Genomic DNA, 21,213 nt, shown 5'->3' with positions numbered 1-21,213 from the left:
GCTGTACTTGCTGAAAGGGTCTTTGTCTGGTGCTGTAGCCCATATCCACCATCAGGTAGGAGGGAGTGCACGAGCAATGCTGGCTCCTGGTGCACCAAGTCTCCAGGCAAGGCTTGGAGCAGGGGAAAAGCCCTGCAGACTTGCTCTACCCCACTCAGAGTTAAACTGGTTACTCTTAAAAAAAAAACCCCAACAAAACAGCAACAGAGCCAAGCCCCACACTCGAGATCCTGCGTGCGTGCGATGAACCTGCCACGAGTTCCTTGCAGCCGCAGGAGAAATAATAACATCTCACCTTCGGGGAGTTGAAACGTAGTTTTGGTTGTTTTTTTTTTTTTTCTTTTCAGCGAAGTGTTTAAGTGTATCTGTTCACACCACTGCCCTGTCGTTTCCCTCAGGGACAACTGGCAGGAGGACAAGCACGTCTTTCTACTGTCTTAGTAGGCCCTCGGGGGAGAGAGGGGGGCTCACCGCTGTGCAGAGGCTTCACATCCCCAGCCAGCTCTCCCCAGCCTGTGCGTTAACACACCGTCTCCCTTGCTCTCCCTGTAATTCTAGGGTAGCTCCACCTCTCCCACTGGTATCTGGCGCTCAACCTGAGAACGTGGTCAGTGGCGGTCAATAAAGTGATATAGGAAACATGCAATTGGCTTCGGGGGTTTCATTTGTTCCTTTGGAAGGTTTTTGGAGGTCAGCATGGTGCTTATCACTGCTTAAAGGATGAGCTTTCCACTGTCGGGATGATGGCTCGCCCTTTCTTTCGTGTTCCTGTTATCCTTCATGCAAGCAAAACAAAAGGATGGGAAAAAGGACGAAATTCAGCAGCCTGACAACCATGCCATTCCTTCAGTTCATTGGGTCAGTACAGACAGCAGTGCAGACCTCATCTCCGTGGAACAATGTGAAGGATTTAATCCCAAATTAATGGCTAAAGTTGCTTGATGGCAGGGCAGGTAGGGTGCAGGTACGAGCTCTCCCTGCAGCTGCCACACATGAAATCCACAGCTCCCAAATCTGCACAGATGTGAGTGCTCAAGACTGAGTTTCAGCACTGGTGCTCCACTCAAATAGCTTTCCACACAGATGGAAATCCAGGGTGTTTAGGAAAGGCTGATAACCCCACATGCCCATAATTAACCCCATAGGTAAAATCAGCTTGGACATGGCATACTTTTCCTCTTGGTTGAGATCTCTACATCCAAGTCCTGCAATGGGAGGTGGAGCTTCTGAGGTCCACCTTGGCTCCCAAGTAGAGAAGGTCACTGCTTCCCTGGGGGCAGACACGGTTGTCTCAATCATCATGTCTTTGAGGGCTCCTGGATCCCACCTACAAATCAAGGCAGGGTGACAACAAAACAAGAACATCCTTCCCAGGGAAGAGCACATGTCCGTGCCTTCATTGGGAGGTGACAACAGTCAGAGAAAGAGTGTCTGCTCCAGCTGGTGCTGACCCCACCAGCCTCCTCCTCTTTGCTGATGATTAGCTGTAAAAAAGAGAGAAAAATGCAGGTTTTTGTTGTTTGGTTTTTTTTGTCATGGGATGGGTTTAAATATTAATATGAGCCATAAACACAGAAGCTCTGGGACTATTTAAATTTAAAAAGCGCTTGCTTCCATCTCATCAAGGCCAAACCCCAGGGAGGGCTGGCAGTCAGCAGCAAAAGCTTTGCCTCTTATACAGAGAAAGTGGGTGTGTCCCAGGGCTCATCCTGGTCCAAACCTCCCAAGGACAGGGGTGCTGGGGGCATTATTGGGATCAGTATCACAGCAGGATAGTAGAGCCTGCTGGGAACTGGGCAGCTGGAGGAGAAGCAGAGAGAGGGGCAAGGCTGCAGGAGAGGGGAATGCTGCAGAATCAGGGAGAAGCAGGCAAGGAGGGTGATTACTGCCTGGTAATTAGAAAGTAATAAATCCCCTCTGTGTCTGACACTATTTTAAACCAATTTTTTACTGAGATTAATTACTGGGCAATCTCAAAGCTTTCTGCCAAAAATTGGGCTGCCTTTTGCATTTGCATGTCCAGGGGAAAAGCGTGCAGGAGCCCACTTTGGGAGAGGGCAATTTTGTTCCAGGAGGCATGAAAAGGGCATTTTATTTGAAGCTGCCTCTTGCTTACTGGTACCTATGTGTCACTCAAAATATTTCACATTTTTCACCCAGAAGTCTTCCTAGTCACACCGCTTTGGGATATTCCTCCTCTTCCTCCCCTTCTGTGCACTTGGCTCTGCAAAAGTTCTTGTTTTCCTCTGCCAAGATTAATTTTCCTTTAAAGAAATTATTGTCATTCATAGCCTATGACCACGGTTTCAGCAAGAAGCTCTTCACCACAGCTTTTCTATGCAAATTCACCTGTTAATAAGGTGTTGATAACACTCCTCAAGGATTAACAAAATTTCTTTGAGGTTTTCTGGTTAGTGATTCAGTCGATGATTTTGTCATGGAGGGAAAGGCATCAGAGGACCCTGCCCACAGGGAACCTTCAAAGCATCCAGGCAGTTTGGTGAAGGATGGCCTGTAACCAGGGGCTTCTGCTCAGGGTGACCATTCATCCTTTTTGCAGTGTGTTTTTATTACCTGCCTTCTGTTTCCACACAAACTGATTACCTTGCTTGCCTAAAGAAAGCAGAAATGACTTTAGCTTCCCCTCTAGAGGAATTGTTAAAGGGTTCTGAGGAGGATGCAGCAGACAGCGGTCCAGGGATGTGCACCCTCCTCCAGGCAATTCCCCTTCTTCCCAGAGGCTCCAGTAGCTCAGTGGGGTGGCAGTGACATGGAGAGCAGCAGCAGCTGCTGGTGCTGTACCTGCCCTCTGCCCTCCTCAGTATTGCACTGCTTGGGCAGGGTATGTCACCTCTGCCAGGATCCTGTTTCCTCCAAGAAAAAGCTGGGAGCAGGAGCTGGCAGGATCTGACCTGCAGGCCACCAGCCAGGACGCTATCCCTCAGCATTTTGGGCAAGGCTCCTTCCTTGTCTCTCCTCTTGGCAGGGGCATAAGGAAGACCCTCCTCACCCTTTCCTGGAGAAGGCACACAGGGCTCTCACAGCCCTCTCTGCAAGGGAGCAGGCAGTTAATGAATCCTGCATCCTCCCTCCCGCCCCTGGCTGATCCATTACTTTTGGACTTAAGTCGCCCGGATTCTGGCAGGACAGCCCCGGAGAGAGGCAGGGATTGCCTGGAAAAGCTGTGTCCCCACGGGGTGGCAGCCTTTCCTGCGTTCTGGCTCTCAGAAGGACTCCCTTCGCCTCCCGGCTCCCGACATCTCCCCAGGGAGACGGGAACCCGGGGCGCAAGGCACGTGGACCCGACAAAGGTTGCACAACTCTGGCTTTTCTTGGTTCCTGATTGATTTGCAAGTTAACCAGTGTTACACAAAATTTGGGAGTAGCCTGAAAGTTTGCCAGCCTTTCCCCACCTTTCCCCCCTTCACCTTTTTTTTTCTTTAAAGCAAATTCTGCTGCATGCAACCCCCATAACCCCTCGTCCCCTCGGTATTGTCATCAGGATTTGATCTCTGCTACATAAGTCTCTACGATCTGAGGTTAAAAAAGCAGTAGCTGCCCCCATTGGCAGCAGAAAGGGCTCCAAACACATCTGAAAAATTCCAATATTCTCTCAGAAGTGCATAACACTGATACTCTGGGCAGACCTCTGCAGTTTATTTCTGCTGTTGGACATGTAAATTTGAGATAAGCAGCCAGAGGAGACCATGATGTGGAGTCTGCCCCCCTCAACCTGGACTTTGTCACTCCAGTGTGACCTCTTGTCAAGACTGGCTTGGAAAACCACCAGCTCATGTGAGAAGAGCAGGTACCTGCCAAGTCCCTCATTTCCCAGCTCCTTATCTGGCCGAGGAGGGTTTTCCCAGGGGAAGTGCAATCAGGATCTGTACAGAGCCAAGGCAGCAGGACTGGAGCCAGGTTACACGGCTGGCGCTTCCCTTGCCATTAACTGGCACTTCTAATGAAAAATGTGAGGTTGGGACGTGGTGTAGATGTTTGTGGCATTTCTGGGAGTGCAACACAAGCAGAATAAAAATGAGATCTCAGTCAGAGAGGCTGAGGCAAGACGATGACGTGATGTAAGTCGACCAAAACTCGGGGACTTGTCTCTGCCTCAAAGGCCATCCTCCAGCTGTCTTGCAGAGACCTACCACACACCATGAGGACTGTGAACTCTTCAGTCTTCTTGGGAAGGGTGGGCTCAGCTTGGCCTGGAGAAGGTGCTCTGCCTCAGCAGGGCTGGTGGTAGCTGGGCAGGGACTCTGCAAAACCTGCTGCTGCTGGAGAAATCCCTGTCAGCCACCACAGGCTCTGCCTGATGTCCTGCCTGGCTTGCCCTTTCACAGCCCACATTTGCCCACACCACTGTGGGGACAGGGGGCCAGTAGGTGCTGCCACACAGCCGTGCTGGGGGAGCTGTAAATCGGGGAGGGGGCCAGCACATGTCAGTCGGCAGATTTGGGAACACGGGAGAGACCCAACTACCCTGGCATATAGGCAGAGGCTGATCCACAAGGCCCTGGAGACTCTCCTCTGTAGCATTCATTGCTTCCAGAGAGTGCTGTCCTTGCTGGAACTATTTTGGGATGGTTAGGGGTCGATCTGTGTAAGGGTTCAGACATAGGGAGGCCCTGCATGGAGTGTTTTCAGCACACAACCTCTCAAGGGGCTCATGGACAGTGTTCCTGTTGAATGGCGTGGGCTGGTGGGTCCCAGGGGAACCAATGGCACAGCTGGCAGTCGGGAAAAAGGGAATTTCCATGGTTTGCTTGCAGTGATTTCTCTGTGAAGATTTCATAGCTGGTCGATCATTTCATTAACCTCGGATCAGGGGAAAAGGAGCTTCACTTAACCCAGAGCCTGCTCTGCCTTTAAGGCCATCAGTGCAGTGAAGCTCTGAACACGTGTGTATTCTGGTGTGCACAAAACATGTCATATCTAACACAGCATTTGCACACGAACAGCTTTATTTTCTTGGTGCCTCAAGCGCTGTGCTCCGAGATGCTGTGCCAAAGGATTTTTGCATACTCGTCCAACTATTCCTGCTTTTTTTCCAAAGAACCGGGTCTGGTGTTGTGCCTCGGTACCTTTCAAGATGCTTTTCCTGCCCTGGCCGCCCAGCATCAGCAGCACATCCCCCTCCCGGGAGGTGGCAGCAGCCCCTCGCCGGTGGGACCGAGTGGCCTTCCCGGCTTGGAAGGGAACACAGGACGGAAAGGTCACACTCGGTATTTGCTGAGCATCTCCTGTATGTTCCTCCGGAGAATGTTGTGGGTTTGTTGTTTTGTTTTGTGTGTTTTTTTTTTCCCCTTATTTTTCTACACCCCAACAGTAACTCTTTCAGGTTTTTTTTCCCTTTTATTTTGACAATGTGCTCAAAGGAAGCAGAGCAGCCCCATTGTCCGAACTGTCTCAGTTCTCCACCCACTCAGGCTGATGTCAGCCCCTCTCTGATTTAAATCACTGCTGTCTGCCCTCCACATTGCTAATTGCAACAGTCCTTTTGCTTTCCTTTCCTCTTTCTGCTGGAGAAATCCCTCAGAGCCAAAGCCCTTTGATGCCCTTTTCCTCCCTGTCGAGCCACTCTGGAGGATGGAATGTGCAGTGTCACCCTACCACCAAGCCACCAGGGCGAAAACAAGGGGGAACCCAGGGGAATATGCCCCTCAAAGTGTTTTACAGGGTGTGTCTCTGGTCAAAGGGGTCCCTTTTAGTCCATCCTTATCCTTTCAGACACGCGGCTGAGTCTTGCACTGGAGCGACATTTGGCTCCGATGATGTTCGTGTTGAGATAACTCAGCAGGAGTTATTGCCAGAGCTCAGAGGTGAGCTGTAAAGGCCTTAGAAAGTCTGCTTCATAATTCTCAGCACTGACTAAGGTCTGGGGTTTAATTTCCTGCCTTTTTTTTTTTTTTTTTTTTTTTTGGTTGGTTGTTATTGTTGTTTGTTTTTACTTAAGGAGAAATATTTGGGATATCTAGCCTTGTCTCTGCTGGTTTTGCTGGAAGGCTCCTTGGGCTTTTCAGAGGATTTGTGTGTTGAACTCTCTCACACTGTAAACAAAGCGTGTCAAATCCTTCCCAAAGATGCTGATTTTCCAAAGCATTCTTTAAAAGCCTGACCTTTCTTCTCCAATAATTTATGAACTACTTCCAAACACTCCACAAAACAGTAATGCAAAAAGCCTGACTTATTTATGTGCTTCAGCGGGCCATAGGGGTAAGAAAAGCTATACATAGCTTTGTTTCAGTCTCTGGACATGTCATTATTTCCCCTGTGAGGTTCATGACACCAGGATATATGACCCTGTCCATGGGACTGAAACCAGGAAGCCCAACAGGCTCATTCAGCCCCTGTAGCAATTTGGCTTCCCCTGATAATTTCTGCTTCTCATTGATTTTCAACACATCAGCTCCAAGTCTCACCTGAATTTAATGCAAAACAAACACCCTGTCATATCCACACAGAGAAAATGGAATACCATGAACTTAATTAACAATGGCAGGGAGATCCAGTGGAGTCTGGGAAAGGATTTTGGAGAGGAAAGCAATTGTTCACAGTTTTTTTGCTGGGCAGTAGTTTCTCTAGCAGTACACACCAGAGCTGACTTGTAAGCTTGCCAGGCTGGCTTTTGTCTTCCAGGAACTACTAATGCCCTATCATTTTATCTCCCTATCATTTTAACTAAGAAAAGCAGCATGGAGTAAGAGAGGTGTAGACTGGGATGCAACAAAGACCCAAAAAACAGATGGTACCCATGGGTGAACCAGTGAAGTTGGCTACAACAGTATTTCCATCTTCCTTGGAAAAAGCAGCCCAACCACACTCCAACTTCTCCTTTGGGGAGCTGGCAGATAACTCAGAGACAAGGTCTCCAGCTAGAGTAGTAAGCATAGATCAACTCTTTTATGGTTTGATAACACAAATTTAAAAAAACCCAAACATTCAAGGGAGGATATATATGTATTTTTCATCTGTTTTTTTCCTTGAATAAGATGAAGTTCAGGAGCCACCCCGGTTTCTGAAGCACTTGTAAATGCTCTCCAGCTGAGTATAGCACAAATCAGTGTGTGGTTGCTGTGTAGCTGGACTGTCCTGCTCTCCACCCCAGCACCTGATGCTCCAAGTCCTAGGGGGGCTGAACTGGCATTTTAGCTTCTCATTCACATTTATGCCTGGCAAACTGCAGAAAGTTGCCTCAGTGTATGGCTTCCATGCTTAGGTTTTTAACCAAGCTGCTGAAAATGCATCAATTTAACTAAGAGATTTCAAAAAACACAACAAACCAACCACCACCAAAAAAACACAACCAACCAACCAAGAGACCTCAAAAAAGCAAGACAGAAGAGCCTGACGGCTTCTACCTGTACATTTTGGAGTAAGACAGCATAAATGTCCTGGAAAAACTCATATCCAAACTCATACCCATAGCACTTGTGGTTTCATTTGCCCAGACCTTTCATGAGGGGTTTGTATGAAGGGGTGATGTGGTGACAGGGAGTCAGCCTGAGGTGAGCAGTTACTGTGCCAAAAGCCCCTCTCCTTGTGACCCACACAGCACTCAGGGCACAGAGGAGTTTCTCACCACGTGTTTGCACCACAGAACAAAGTCCTCCAATAAATCAGATGTGAACTCACGTTTCTCAAGCATCTGAGGTGAAATGCTCTTTGCCTTGGAAGAGAACCAGACATGGAGGTCTCCAGCATATTTTGCTGTAGCTGCAATGTCTCAGGACGCAGCCAGGTCAAAGGGCTGTAGACAGAGGGAATATTTTTCATTATATCCACTAGCACAGCTGGAAAAACTAGAGGAGGTTTTGGGCTCTGAAGCCAATGTACAAGTCAGTGAGGGCTTAGAGAGATGAGCCTTGGTCATGGCTGTTATGGTAGGTCAGACATTACCCCCTTCCCTGCCGTGTCCTGTCCACAGGGCTCATCTCTGCAGAGGGCAGGGTGGTGCATAGGAGGCAGAAGACAGATTTGCCAGACTATCTACCAAAATTTTCCTGCTCAGTGCCTACTCTGCAGCCCTTCCCTGGGTTCACAGGTGCTGTCAGCACTCAAGTGTCTGCCAGTAAATGGAAGCAGAGTTAGGAAACTGTGCAACAGCAACAGAAATCTGGTTTAATCTCTTCTCTGATAAGCTCACTTCTCAGATAAACCTTAAGGAAAGAGAAGATGGAAGTCTGGAAAATGCTGATGAGTAAAGGGATGGGTATGATACAATTCAACTGTATTACTTCTTGTTATAAGATAAGCATAAAAATTAGGGATGATTTTTCCTATTAAAAAGTACTCTGCAGGTGTGCAGGATACAGGTGCTGGGAAGAAAATTGTAGTCCATTGGGTTGTTTTTAAGGCTGGATGCTCTGGGTACAGGAGCTGCTTGGGTGTCTCTGTGCAGACAGATCACACGAGCTCAGGTGGCTGCATGAGCCCTGCACAGGCAGGGTTGGGACAGGGAGAGGGAATTTTTAAGCCCCTTGACAGCAGGGGACAAAGTTTAAGTGTGACAACATTTAAGAAGCCAGTGGAGGGACAGAAGAGGAGCTGCAGGAACAAGTGCATGGGCAGGAAGGGGGCTCCTGGCAGCCACATTGTCTTTTGCAGGGCTGGTCCCTGAGTTAGTTCTTGCCAAGGAAGTGCAAGTGCCCAGGAAGGTGCCAGAGATGGGGAACAGCTATTTGGCTACCAGCACCCAGGAAGATATTAAGGAAAAAGACCAACTGAGTTGGATAGAGTTCCTTCATTAGGAAGGAACATTTACAAGAGCATGTAGTGAGAGGACAAGGGGGAATGGCTTCAAAAGAGAGTAGGTTTGGATCAGATATTAGGAAGAAATTCTTCACTGTGAGGGGGTGTGAGGAAAATTTTAATGTGAGGTACCAGAATAGGTTGCCCAGAGAAGCTGTGGCTGTCTCATCTCTGGAAGTGTCCAAGGCCAGGTTGGATGGAGCTTTGAGCACCCTGGTCTACTGGAAGGTGTCCCTGCCCGTGGGAGGGGTGTTGGAACTGGATGATCTTTGAGGTGCTTTCCAACCCAAACCATTGGATGATTCTATGATTAGTGCCTGTGGGGCTCCAGCACCAACACCAGCTGACGATGCTCGAGGGGTGTGCTGTGCCCACGTGAGCCAGGATCTGTGCCTGGAGGATGGTTTTCGTGGTACTTTGGACCTGGTGGGTGGGCGCCCTGGGAAAAAGTGTGGGTGTTGTTACTCTTGTTATAGCTTTTTTTTTTGGCAGCATCTGATCACACAGGGTGGACAAAATTCAGACACGTCCTGGTGGGGAGAAAAAGTTCCCAGGGAAAGTCCCTGCAGCTGGAAAGTTGGAGACTGCCTGGGAAAGACCCAAACTAGCCCCAGCATGAGGAGGTGGAGAAGAGGCCTTAAGGGAGAAGACAAAGATATGCATAGGTGGAAACCCCCCTGCCCACCCCAAAGGAAGGGCCAAGTGCCTGGTTTTGGGCTGGGGCACAGTGACCCTACCTGGGGCATCTCAGGGGCATTATCTGGGTTCCTGCAGAGAGAACATGAAGAAAGGGAACAACAGTCACTTTTGTTTGGTTGGCTGGTTTTGTTACTATTATGAGTTAGGTGCTCCACAGCAAAGCACCAACCTCCCCTGCTCCAAACAAGCTCAGAGATTATTTTACTGTGTTTTCTTTGAGCCCTCCTTCTGGCAAGTGTCTTCCCCCTAAAGGCCACTGCCCTTTGATCCACCCACCAGTCCCTGGCACTGCCCCACATCCAAACTGATCCCAGCACTCGCTCTGCCTCCCTGTCACCTCCGTCCTGCAGCCACCTCCCAGCTGCCCTCCAGCAGCTCATTCCTGCTCACCTGGTGGGATTAGTTCCTGATGTTGTACCCCTGGGGCAGCTGCTCTGCCAGGCGAATTGGGCAGCTGTGCTTTCCAAAGTGCCTTTCCTTCTGAGCTGGGATGGCAGGCACTGAACAGACACATCTGGTGTGTGCAAAGGAAGGCACTGCTGTGTGTGTTGTACACAAGCAGTGGGAGTGCCAAAGAAGTAACAGAATCACAGACTCCCAGAATAGTTGGAAGGGTTGGAAGGGGCCTTAAGGATCACCCAGTTCCAACCCCCCTGTTGTGGGCAGGGACACCTTCTGTCTGGATCAGATTGCCCAGAGCTTCATCCCAGGGAGAGAGCATGAGCACCAACTGGCCTCATGTTAATCCCAACTGAATCATGGGAAGGAAATAGCCCTGCAGATGATGTGATATATTAAACCCTCTAACATGAAAGAAAGATGTCCAGGTTACAACTGGAAACCAAGAAACATGTCCCCCCTTGGAAGAAGAGGCTGAAATGCTGATCTTTTAGAGGATTGTTTTGATATGCCTGTCAGATTAAAATCCTACTTGCTGTTGACCATAAACCATACATCTGGCCCTTCTTTTCCCTTACATTTTAGAGGCATAATCTTTGTATCAAAACAACAAGCAGTTTTTCCTCCTGTTTCTTTCCCCTCACCAAGTCACTGGGCTCAGCTGGTTCTCAGGATGTGTCCCTGCCGACTGCTGAAGAGTGACAAAGCCATATTGTTTTTCAGCTGAGGAAAGAGCAAAGACTGCACCTTCACCAAGTGCCAGACTGCTGACATTAATCAAAATATCACTTTACCCTCGTCTATGTGGACACAGTGACACCACCACACCGGGAGGACTGTGGGAACCAGCAGGCACCGACAATTCAGCTAAGCCTTGCAAAATGCCAGAGCCTCCATTCAGAGCTTCCCCTTTTCAGCTAAAATCTGCCGCTGAAAATAACCCTCCCTTCCAAAGGATGGCCCTGTTTGAGTACTTGGTGTGCCCACGGTGCATGACAAGGGGGTTATTTATTGCCAGCACGACGAGAATAGTATTTTATGGGAAGAGGGAGGGTGGCAAAGCCTATTCCCAGCAAGCTGGGACTTTTTAACACCTGTTACTGAGGTAACCAGTGCACTCATATGCACCAGAGAAGTATGGAGTCAACGAGGTCTTCTATAACACTTCCAAGCAGCATCCTTCCCTAGCCCACAAACTTCCTGGCTGCCACCAACACTCTGGCTGGTGTCTGGGACTCCCCTTGGATCCTGGGAGTACATTAACTTTGCTGCAGTTGAATCAGGCTTGGCAACAAAACTCCCCCAGCAGCGATGTGAGGTTCCCCTGGCTCATCCTTTAAGAGTCAAAGCCACCAGCAAAAGCCAGAAGGTTGGATGTTGATAGGACAGTGAACTGGAGGCTGCTGAGCCGCTGACCTTTCCTACCGGTGCACTTGGGAATGTCGGTGGGGAAGTGACCTCCTGGTTCACCCTGTCCAGCCCCCTGCTGTCATGAGCAACCACATAAAAGCTTGTCCTGCCCCACAGAACATTTTCTTCCCATGCCTCAATGCAGTCTTGACCACAAAGCACTCCCTGACCATCCTTGAGCCAACTGAGATTGACAGGGAGAAAGATCAAAACCCACAAACTCTGCTGCACTGGAGGGGGATGGCAGAAGAGCTCAAAGGGCCTTACCAGCATCCCAGCAACTTGTCAGGAGAAGGATACTTGTGAGATGAAAAGTCAGGGAGAAGTCTGCAGAGGAAGAATCCTGCTCTCAAGTTGCCCATGATTTTAGGCAGTTTATAGGAAGCGTGGAGGAGCTCAAACTCGTGTGCAATGAGCAGCTGAGAAAGGGCTTGGGATCAGGTTGTGAATGGCAAGCAATGTGCTTGGAAGCACCCATGTGCTTCCCACCCCCATTACTTGCTCTTCTCTGGGCTGCAGGGACAGGATTCAGCTGTCCTAAATTCAGAAGTCTGCAGAGTAGACACCTCAGACTGAGCTCACTGCCCTTTTCTCCCTGGGCAGGCGTTGGAAAGGAATAGCCACTCCACGGGCAAACCCCATCCAACCCATCTGAGCCATCTCCACCAGGAAGAGAGGTATTGTTCCCGGGATGTTGGCTAGGGAGGAAGCTCAGAAGGAGATATTTAGTTCCAAGTGTCTACATCTGAGAGGATGAATCTTATCCAAAGCACCCACCTTGTGCTCAGGAAGAACTGAGTACAGAAGACCTGCCAGGTGACTTTGCTTCTTACCTGAGTCCCTTGAACCCTTCCTTGTGGATTGAGTGGGAACTGGGCTCTCCCTCTTTGTAGCATCCTGGGGCTCAGATGAAAGGTGTGCCCAAGTACAGTCTCGTGCACAGCCTGTGTGGCAGTAGAGAAAATCGTGGCAAAAATCTGAAGGCTGGGACAAAGGGAGAATGCATGGGAACACAGGTATATTGGAAATACTGGAATATTGCAGGAATATTGCAAAACTACCAAAGGAGCAACTGGGGGGAGGTGACAGGATGGGTGGCAGCTCTTGCTGGCGCCTGGACTGGCAGGTCTTTGAGAAGTACATCCAGGGACAGCTTCTCAGAACACCCAGATCAGGAGACAAAGGACTCAGGAGATAAAATCCTGATGACTCACAGAGGGGTGTGGCAGGATGGAGAGACTCATCGCTGTCAACTCCTGATGAGTGAAAACCATCATATTTGAACCTGGACAGTGTCACTCAGGAGACTTGGTGAGGACTGGGCAGCCAGTGTTCCTGGTCCCCTGTGCCAGCATGAGGAATCGTGGCCAGATCAGGAGGATACAAACTTTTCAGTGCTTAGGGTTGTGTGAGTGTGACAGTATGAGGGAGTGACTTTCATTTTGTAAAAACAAATCACTCTTCTCCTCTTATCAGGTCTGGCATTGAACTTTGTTGCATTTTTATTCATATTGCAGCATTCTGTCTTACAGCAGAGAAACAAGTCTGGACTTGGAAATGTGCTTGGACACACTCTTCTGATCTTGAAAAGGTCTTAAAGCAGCCTGGTGGATTTGGATTTATAACCTCACTGTGCTGTTAGCTATATCAGAGTCTAAGGTTACCCTGCACCTTCCAAGTGAAAGACATTGGCTCAGGTTTGCTTGAGACTTGGCCTTGGCTTGTCTGAAAGACCTGTGAATCCCTAAAAACCTTCGGCTTTGGTTCACTTGTTTTACAGGCTCGTGATGAAGCACAAGAAATTTGCTGCTGCACTGATTACAGAATCACAGGACCATAGAATATTCTGAGTTGGAAGGGAACCACAGGGATCATCAAAGTCCAGCTCCTGGCCCTGCACAGGACAGCCCCAAGAATCCCACCATGTCCCCAAGAGCCTTGTCCAAACATGTGCACAGCACAACAGTGGCAAGTGTGGATCTTGAATGTGGATGTTGATCCCTCTTGTCCAGGGGAAGATGGGAAATGTTCATGCTCTTGAAGGGAGTTCTGGATCCTGCCACCACAGGACAGCTCAAAGTATCTCTTGGGTTTGCAGTCAGCACCAGGGCACAGGAATTAATTCCTTAGCCAGCATGTCCTTGACTGTGCTCATTTTCCAGGTCCTGCTGAAGGGTGTCCTGTGAAGGCTTCTGCTGCTCTTGGCTTCTTGATAGATTGGTGGGGTCTTTGCACACTGTGATAAGCAAGCCAGTGTAAGGTTAATATATTTTCCATAGCTGAAGTTACTATTTCAGTGGTCTGTCAAAATCCTGCCCTGTTCAGCTGCACTCCTTTATCATTAACAGTGTTGCCCTATTTTAGACATTTTCCATATGGGGTTACATAGGACCTCCTAACTTCTGGGTGTCCCCCAAGCATTTCTTATTTTTTTAGCACACACACACACTATAGAAATGGAGAACAGGGTCAAACCTAGACCAACTGAACCAGTGAAACGTTCAGTTGAACCCAACCTTCTTGTGCAAAGGCCAGGCACAAAGATAGGGTTTGCAAAAATCTTACCAAACACGAATTCAAAGCAGTGGGACCAGTTTGCAGACTTTGTTCTTGATTGTTCTCCTGTTGTGGCTTAACACAGTTGGCAAATAAGCCTCATGTAGCCCCTTGCTCTCTTCCCTCTGGTGGGGTGGGGGAGAGAGTCAGAAGAGTAAAAGTGGGAGAATTTGTGGATTGAGGTAAAGACAGTTTAACAGGTAAAGCAAAAGCCACACATTCAAGCAAAGCAAAACATGGAATTCATCCACCCCTTCCCATGGGCAGGCAGGTTTTCAGCCATTCCCAGGAAAGCAGGGCTCCCATCATACCTGTCACTGACTTGGGAAGGTGAATGCCATCACTCTGAATATCTCCTCTTCTTCTTCCTCCAGCTCTATATACTGAGCTATGGAGTGGAGTATCCCTTGGGGCAGTTGGAATCAGCTGTCCCAGCTGTGCCTCCTCCCGACTCCTTGTGCACCCTCAGCCCCTTTGCTGGGGTGAGGGGCAGAAAAGGCCTGGGCTCTGCCTGGGCACTGCTGAGCAACATCAAAAACATCCCTGTGTTATCAACACTGTTTCCAGCACAAACCCAAAACACAGCCCCACACCAGCTACTGCAAAGGGAATTAACTCCACCCCAGCCAAAACCCCCACATCACCTCACCTGCCACATGGTGCAAGGATCAGAGACTTTTGATACATCCCAGTCACACCTGAGAACTGGCTTAAAAGGATGTGACCCTTGGTTCTGCCAAGCCTGAAAGCCAGAGAGCTGTTTGATCAGGGCTTTATCCACCCACCTGCTGCCAGGATGCAGAAGGAGGCAGGTGGATGCTTTGACCCACTAGCAGATGTGGTGGAACACTGTGGTTTTGTGCCTCCTGCCAGCGAGACCTCTGGAGATGTTGCTTTAATTCCCTCGAATGGCTTTGGCAGACATGGGTCAAATGACTTAAAATGAGGCACCTCCAAAGATACAGAGGCAGGACTACATCCCTAGGGGCTGGATTTTAAGTGGTGGGCAGCCTGAACGTGTCAAAGAGTCAACAGATAAGTGGGGAAGAGAAATGTGGCTTAGAACGTTCGTTTTAGAGGAGACCAGAGGCACAGTCTGGACTTAGGTATGTGTTTGTACACACATGGGAAAAATCTATATTGCTATTAAAGCTGGAATTGCTGCTCTGTCAAGACATTACCACACTGACTGTGGAGGAGTGAGGCTGCATACTGTAATAGGCTTGGGAGGTTTATTCCGTGCCTTGCAGATGTGGGACTGTTGACACAAACCTAGAATTGGTACCTCTTTTAGAAAATTGTCATTATGAGAAGACTCATTAGAGATAATGTTCTCATTTCCTTTCTGGCAGCAAGTCTACCAGCTAAAATAAACAGTAGGATGCTTTTCACTGAGAGCAAAAGATATGTTCCTATGTTGTAATCCAAAGGGATAAAATGCATTCATTTTTCAAAGCAGGGCAGGTCATTTATCTGCATTGTGGCTTTAGCATAGGCAAGATTTCAGTTACTGAGTTTCCACAGGGCGGCCTTAGGTCTTCATGGGAGTCTTCCAGTGGACAGGCTGAAGCTTTCATTTTGGTTTTGAGTCACGCTCTGCAAGAGTCCACAAGTTTCAGGTTCAGTTACTAACCCTGAGGTCCCTTACCCTTACCAAAGGATTGCAAAGGTTCAGTAAGCCTGAGGTGAGAATCGCGTAGGCCAAGTTTAAGAAAGCTCTTTGGTTTTTAAGAAAGCCTTGGGTCAAGACAGGCTAAAGGTCTGGAATTTTCTGAGACAGAGTGAAATGTGAGGGATGTGCCAAGTCACGATGCCCATTGCCTGTGCTTTGTACAGCTTTGGGCGCTGCAGTTCATCCCAAAATGAGGACGTTTACTTCTCCATGTAACCCAGCTTTGCCAATGGGATTTTGGAGAGACTTTAGAGGACTAAAGCTTCTCCCTTGGCCAGCAATCCCTCATGCCTGGCTTTGGCCCAGGACAACCCTTTTCTTGTCCCAGTTAGAAAATCAGCTTGCCCTGAGGGGAGAGATGTTTTCATTGCTTCCCTCACGCTGTGCTGCCCTGAGAGCACACATGAGATAACATTGTGTTCACATTCAAAAAAAACCCCTAATTCCTGGTACTTCAAATCTATGACAACTCACCAGCGAGCCTGTGCTCTTTGGGAAAGAAAAACAGTGCTGACCCTGGCTTGGGAGCACAAGCCCAGCTCCTGTCACCAGCCACTGAGAGCTGGGAGAGCTTAGTGTTTCATGAGCCGCTCATGCAGGGGAGACCCGGGTCCCCAGGGACCCCCAGCTGGCTGTTTCTGTCCTAAATCATCAAGGCTTGGCACTGCAAAGGCCTGCCAGCGTGTCCACAGGTGTTTGTCTGTTGAATACCACCTCCTTCTTGCTTGGGAAGGGCTGCAGCACATGGTCACGGGTCAGTGCTGAGCAAACCACGCTGCTGTCATTTCGTGCTTGACACGGGTCACTTAATCCAGGTGTTTATGGGCACAAACATCACAAGGGAGAGCCCAGAGATTACTCTGGCTCGAGATCACGGGCAAGGTCAGCTCAGTGAGTTTAAGCACACTGAAAGCAGGGCTTGTCTTTTCTCTGAAGAAGGGCAGAAGTTGGAGCCAGACAATTTTTGGAGAAGCGAGGCAGCCCCTGCTCTCTGTGCTCTCTCTCCCTCCCGTTGAGCTGGGTGACAGTATGTCCAGCTGAAGCAACCTGGAAGAACTACTTACAGTTTAAAAATGCCTGTGCTGAGAAATATTCAGGCTCCTTATTCCCCACGGAAACCAAGGCAGGAAAAATATACGCACTTGGGGGCTTCCAAATGAATTTCTAGGACCCTCGCCTCACCCTAAGCAGGTGTATGACCACGAGTGGAGGCTGGTAGCTCCCACTCAAAGCCCAGATCCCAAAACAAAGCCAAGGATGGGCCACACTCCGCTGTGGACATCTGCTGTGTGGCCCTGGAGTATCTGTCAGGCTGGATGCTGAGGGTGCTGATGTACTGCTGGAGTGAGGACAGAGTCCCAAGCCCCAGGATTCTTCCGTGGTTTCTGCCTACCCTTTCCTAAGGCAAATCTTTCCGGGTTGTGTGGGGAAGACATTTTGCCTGGACAGAGGTAAAAGTCCTCAGGATTTGGCTTCAGAGAGAGATATTCCTTTTAATTGTGTTCCTACTCAGGATCCTCTTTCTTGTTTAAAGAAGGTATTTCAAACAAATGAGGGTTCCTGCTTTGCTTCAGCTGGCTGACACATCTCATCCTCTCTCATCCTCCCCAGAGAACTGTGCTGGCCCTCCTGCAGTGCACTGGGCTGTGGCCTCCTTCCCAGCCACGCTTTCAGCTGGGGCCACAACTTGCTGGAAGCCTTTTTAAGGATTCTCATGAAGAATAAATCAAAACAACAGAATCAGACCAAAAATTAATTGCTTTTCCATCTGTTGAAAGTTAAAAAAACTCCCCAGCACCCTCTTTCATTAATCAGTCTGTTTTCTATCTGCTTTTGACCGTCACCTGGTTTATTTAAAAATAAAATACAGGCAAGTGTTTTGATTATCTATTGTTGAGAAACTATTAATTCAAGGAAATGTTTGCATAGAAGGAAATTTAAGTCAAGTAAGATTTAATCTTGGAATAGTCCTGGGAGCAGCAGGAGTGCCTGCAGGGCTGGCAGCACAGGACATGATGGCCGTGACACCCTCCCCTGCCTTTGGGATGAGCTTCACCCTGGTCCAGCACACCCCAGGAGTTGTCCATGAAACACCCAGCTATTCCTGCTCTCCAGAGAGCCAGAAGTTTCATGGAAAAATGTCCCTTTCTGTGTCATTCGGGGTTGTTGCTCTGGTCCAAAAGAGAACAAGGAGACAGGAGTGAGAGTGACCCCAGCTCCACATCTTTATGCAGGGTGGGAGCATTTTCTGGTTTGCAAAAGAGCTGCATTTCCACAGAGGGTGTCTGAAAGCAGATGATTCCTCAGATTTTTCTCTGCTGATGCCTGACATATTGTGCAGATACAGCTGTACTTCCAGATGGCAACATCTCAATGCAGGGTAGTATCTGAGTAAAGGATTTGACCCACCTCATCAGTATTACAAGGACAGAGGCAATTTGGGTAACTCAAGCCAGGGTTAGATGTCTCCACCATCCTCAATGGCCAGGGATATTCAGAGCCACATAGCAGGCTCATTTCTGTGTCTCGAGAGAGACCCTTCCCTCCCCAAACCCCTTAGTCCCAGACGCCTGGAGTGACAACAGGCAGAGAGGAGATATCCTCAAATGCTTTCTCAACTCACAGCCCAGCTAAGGTGGAATAAAAGAATAGTAACAGTAAGAGTAAATAGTAGTAGAAAATGCAATTGTAACAGTATTAGTAAATAGTAATAGCAGTAGCAATAGCAATAGTAACAGTATAAATAATGGTATAAACAACAACTAAATAAATGATAATAGAGATGAGGGGGAAAATCAATCTCTTTAACCTGAGAAATGCAGTTTTCACCTAGAACAATCTAAATTCATACTTGTGGAAAACTTCTACAATGTCCCTCTTACTTCAAGGGCTCCGGTGCCAACAGGAACCAAGTGAGAAAAGCGAGCAAGGCAGAGCAGGAGCTGATGTGACAGCAAAGACTGAACTGATTTTAATTTACCCAGACAGCCCTGACATCCCTGCCTGCCCAAAGGAAGCTGTTACTAATGGGCTGGGTGACACGCTGCAGCAGGTCCTGAACCTGGGCTCTCAGCACAGGGAAGCAACACATATCCTTCCCCTGGGAGAGACTCCACATCCATCCCAGAGCATGGCTCACTCATCAGCAGGGAGAACAGGAGACCATGAATGAGGAGGGACCAGGTGCTCCCGAAGTGGAGGAAGCTGTGGAACAGCCTTGTGCCGAGGTGAGCCTGATTCAACCTCATCCCACTGTTTGCCAGAGCAGAGCAGGACAGGCTGCTGGCCCCCCCACCTTCATGTGCTGGAAGGTCCTGCAAGACCCCTGTGGTGCAGATTAGGGTTTTAAGGAGGTGAATATCAGTGTCTGTGGGACCCAGGAGAAACATGGCTCAGCAGGACTGCGGGTGCCAAAACACTTCTGCCAATCCTATTTATCTGTGTGCTTTGCTCAGCACTGAAGGCAGAAGGAGACAGGGACCCATGCACCCCCCATTCCTCCTGGAAACATGTCCACTCCTGAGCATGGCCGTGGAAGAGAATGACAGAATGGATTAGGTTGGAAAAGACCTCTGACATCATCACTGAACACCTTGTCAACTCAGCCATGCCAGGAAGTGCCACATCTGGTAATTTCTGGAACACAAAGATGTTCAGGCTGACTTGAGGGGCAGGTACCCTCTGTTCTAAGGCCCTTAGAAAAAGCAAACCCCACAGCCTTCCTACTAGTCCTTTTTACATGCTCAGGTTCCCTCCTTCTCCCTCTCCTATCTATATTTAGCACGCTGAGCGCAGACATGGAAAGACACTCCAAACAAATTCTTGTGCAATCCACAAATCCCTACCTGGGCTGATTGCTCAAGTTGCCTTATTAGCATCACACCTGCTTTAAGCACCGAGGCTGCCAAATTAGAGATGGAAAAACATGCAAATGCCGTGTAGCTCTCTGGCACATTAGCATGATTCCTGTACAGAGGTGGAGATTGCTTGGAGGGGGGAGAAGCAGTGACATCGTATGGCTAATTATCAGAGCAAGCAAATTAGGGGAGAGGAAGACTGAAAAAAAAAATAAAGCATAAGTATCAATGCAATCGTAGGCTGACTGCTCTAAGGATGGCGTGGCACAAAGAGCAGCTCCTCTGGATGGCCACAGGTATCCATGAGCAGGCTGTTTGCATCCCAGGGACTGGTTTAGTTTTCTGTTTTAATAGTCAGAAGTGGTTGTTCCGGGTGGAAAAAGAGGTGTGAGGCTCCAGTGATACTCACATAAATGATGTTAAGAGAAAAAATGGAAGCATCAGGGATGCTAATAGAGGGACATGCCACATCTGCACTTGTCTGAGTGACCACAAACTTCAGGCCTTCGGGTGTAAACATTTAAAGATGGGAAAAAAAATAGCAGGTACTCCTAGAAATAAGTCTGTTTCATAAAGTGTATCTAGAAGGAGGCTGTGCAGGCAGCTTGCGCCCTACCTGCCTTCAGAGTGTTTGGCTTTGCCATCTAAACATTTTTTAATTATTAATTGATTGAAAATTCCCAATATTTCTTCCTCCTTTTTTTCTCCTTTAAGATGAAGTTACAGTTTGGTAAAAGGAGCATGAGGGAGAGAGAGGAAACAGCAACTTTTGAGCAGTTTCAGAAAACCCAAGGATGCCACAGCCTCTTGCTGCCCCTTTTTCCCAAAAAAAAATGGCACACCCAGCCCTATTGGGTATCAGGGTGCCAAATCCCTCTGGGAACAAAGCCTTCAGCTCTCCTGTGTCCAGGAGCATCTGTGCTGTCCTCAGTGGCATCACGTGCCCCCTAAAAACCACAGATCTGTCTTCTTTCCATGTATCTCATCTTCAAAGGACCAAAAGCTTCCATACCCTTTTTCCCAGAAAGCCACAGCAGTTACCTCAGACCATCTGATTTTTTTTAAAAAATAAATAAATGAAGGCATGTAATTCTGCTAGAAACTCAGAGTTGGAGGGTCCTAGTCCTACTAGTTTCCTCTGTTGTCTTTTGGGACATCCTATCAGGCTCCTGCCTGGGGAATGACTATGATGCCTTACCCTCTGTCCTCCTCCCAACTCCTGCTGCCAAGAACTGTCTCTCCTGCCGAGACCACCAGGAATGGCAGAGTGAGTGTTCAAGAAGAAATCAGCATCGTCCCTGTCTTACACAGGCCATGGGAAATACGTCTCCAGTACCTGAGGCCAGACATACAGACGTTCCTTCTCCCTGAAAGAAAAAAATTTGTCCTATCTGCAAGTGGACAGTGGGGCCAAAAGAGCTGCCTGATACTTATTTAGAAATTACTTCCCGTCTGCTCCTTTTGTTCGAGATGAAGTGGTCGGACTTTTATCGCTGAGTAATATTGCAGTCAGCTCCCCTTGCTTTGGGATGGCCTCAATTTTTTGTGACTGCTCGCTGGAGTCTTGAAAGCTTGTTCTCAGTTAGTTTTGCTTGCAAAGCGCAATTGGCACTTTACGCGCATTTCGGTCAGGTGCTAATTTAACTCAGGGGACGATTTACCTTCCTAAACATATGCTAATAGTTCTCTTCAAGAAAAAGGAAAAATAAAGTGGGGGGGGAAAGGGCAGATGACAGACAAGATAGAGAGAAAGCACCAGATAAATTATTTTTAACTGGATCAAAATGATGACATTCATTTTCCTACCCATCCCTGGCTGAGTCATGCAAACCCTCCCGAATATGAGGATGTGCAGCAAGGGCAGCA

This window comes from Manacus candei, unplaced genomic scaffold (genome assembly GCF_025592945.1).
Source record: "Manacus candei isolate 608988 ecotype Guabito, Panama unplaced genomic scaffold, ASM2559294v1 h1tg000126l, whole genome shotgun sequence".
Lineage (NCBI taxonomy): Eukaryota > Metazoa > Chordata > Aves > Passeriformes > Pipridae > Manacus > Manacus candei.
This window is presented reverse-complemented; position numbering follows the sequence as displayed.